Here is a 1980-nt window from a genome sequence, read left to right as displayed (position 1 = left end):
AGAGAGGAGAGAGACAGACAGACAGAGAGAGACAGACAGAGACAGATAGAGAGAGAGAGAGAGAGACTTTTATCAGGTTCATAATGTAAACAGACCAACATCTACACTGCTGTATTTCTATGAAGCCCAAACAATATCTTACACAAATTCTGCCACATTATAAGGAAACACTTGTCTCGGGTCCTCTGCCTGGCCCTGACTTTCACTCTTTGAGTGCTGCTCTCTGTCTCCTGACATCTGGCCTCACTTTCCCTCTGTGATGAAGGCACTGTACTCCGCACTGCATAAAGAAAGGAGGTCAAAGGGAAATATTTTTGTGATGATGTTAATCTCATTTTATCTAAGTGCAACTTAACCCTAATTCCATCTTTAAGTGTTTTTCCTTTAAAAAAAAATTAAAAGGCAGCCATTAAGGATTTAGGGTGAAGCAAAAATTAATGACATGAGCTAGGTTTGAGAGTTGCCTCTCCCTTTCAGTACAAATGACTGAATTGTGCTACTAAGCTCAGTCTACACCTCTTATAATGACTTTTAGGTAGATGAATCAAGACATCCAATCCAAATACAGTTTACAGGTTGCTTACAGTGATCCATTTGAGGCTGACAAAAAAAATTAAAATAAAAGAACTGGTGCTTAAATTCTGTCAGGTTGGCTTTTGTTAAGCTTTGGTCACACTACAGGACTTTCAAAGTCTTAAGATCACTGTACTGTTCACACTACATGCCTGTCTTGTACTCAGGAGTGTTGTGGTTTGCACACTTCATGACTGGGGGGTGGGGGGGTGATCACACATTACATTACATTTGGTTAAAGTTCATTGATTGCTCTCGGCAAGTGGAAAATCAGGGCTACAATCCTAAAGTGTGAACTCAACTTTTGCAGTAAATAAAGCAGTAATTACTGAGTTGTCAAGGACAAGGGTATACTTTATTAATCACACATACAATTTAGTACAGTGAAACTTGTCCTCTGCATTTAACCCATCCCAGGAGCAGGGGCAACCATAGCACAGCGCCTGTGAACCAACTCCAGATTCTGAGCCAGTGCCTTGGTCAAGGGCACTGACTGGATAATTAACCTAAATGTACCCGTTTTTGATGGTGCAGGAAATCCCCACAAACACAGGAGAACATGCAAACTCCACACAGAACGGACCAAGGCTGGACCGGGGTTTGAACCGAGTTACCATACAGCCCATAGAAAACATAATATAAACAAGTGCCTTAACCTACTTCTTCTTTGACGCGATGGACTTTCTTGCAGTCTGTCATTTTCACTCCCTTGACTGATGAGCTCACTTTCACTTGTGGAAGGTGACACTGTATGAACTAAATGACATGTTATGGACAAAAGAAGGGAAAATATATATCAGTAATTGGAAACAAAGTACTTAACATTTATAATTAATTACCCATATCTGAATTTTGGGATGAGCAGAATTAGAACAGATAAAAAATGTTATAAATAAATGATAAACCCATTGCTGTGAGAAAATAACTGTTGACTGTGCCTACAACCTGTTGCGAAACAACATTTCAAATTCTCACACCCACCTCTCCTTCTCCAGCCCACAGGACTTTCAAAGTCACTATCGGAGAGTTCCTCAGGTTCCTCCTGGAGAAAAAAGTATGTTATGTGTGATATATAATACATCAAGCCAGTGGCAATGCAGAAGTATTTAACACTAAGTTAACCTAAAACTATCCCCAGCCAGCTCCCTCGCCATCCTATCCCCAGCCAGCTCCCTCGCCATCCTATAGCTCCCTCGCCATCCTAATCCCAAACGGCTCCCTCGCCATCCTATCCCCAGCCAGCTCCCTCGCCATCCTATAGCTCCCTCGCCATCCTATCCCCAGCCAACTCCCTCACCATCCTATCCCCAGCCAGCTCCCTCGCCATCCTATCCCCAGCAAGCTCCCTCGCCATCCTATCCCCAGCCAGCTCCCTCGCCATCCTATAGCTCCCTCGCCATCCTATCC

At 43.1% G+C, this 1980-nt stretch overlaps 1 long non-coding RNA gene across 1 annotated transcript; it reads right to left on the bottom strand.

Annotated features, from left to right (window-relative positions):
- Nucleotides 1-211: 211 nt before the first annotated feature.
- LOC116057424 lies at nt 212-1675 on the bottom strand. Its single transcript, XR_004897403.1, has 3 exons — nt 1555-1675; nt 1234-1329; nt 212-280 (listed from the first exon to the last, which is right to left on the bottom strand). It is a non-coding gene; the product is annotated as an uncharacterized LOC116057424 (long non-coding RNA).
- Nucleotides 1676-1980: the final 305 nt, after the last annotated feature.

The sequence above is a fragment of the Sander lucioperca genome, chromosome 5 (assembly GCF_008315115.2).
Source record: "Sander lucioperca isolate FBNREF2018 chromosome 5, SLUC_FBN_1.2, whole genome shotgun sequence".
NCBI lineage: Eukaryota > Metazoa > Chordata > Actinopteri > Perciformes > Percidae > Sander > Sander lucioperca.
The sequence above is the reverse complement of the archived record's forward strand: the minus strand, read 5'-3'. Positions and strand labels throughout refer to the sequence as shown.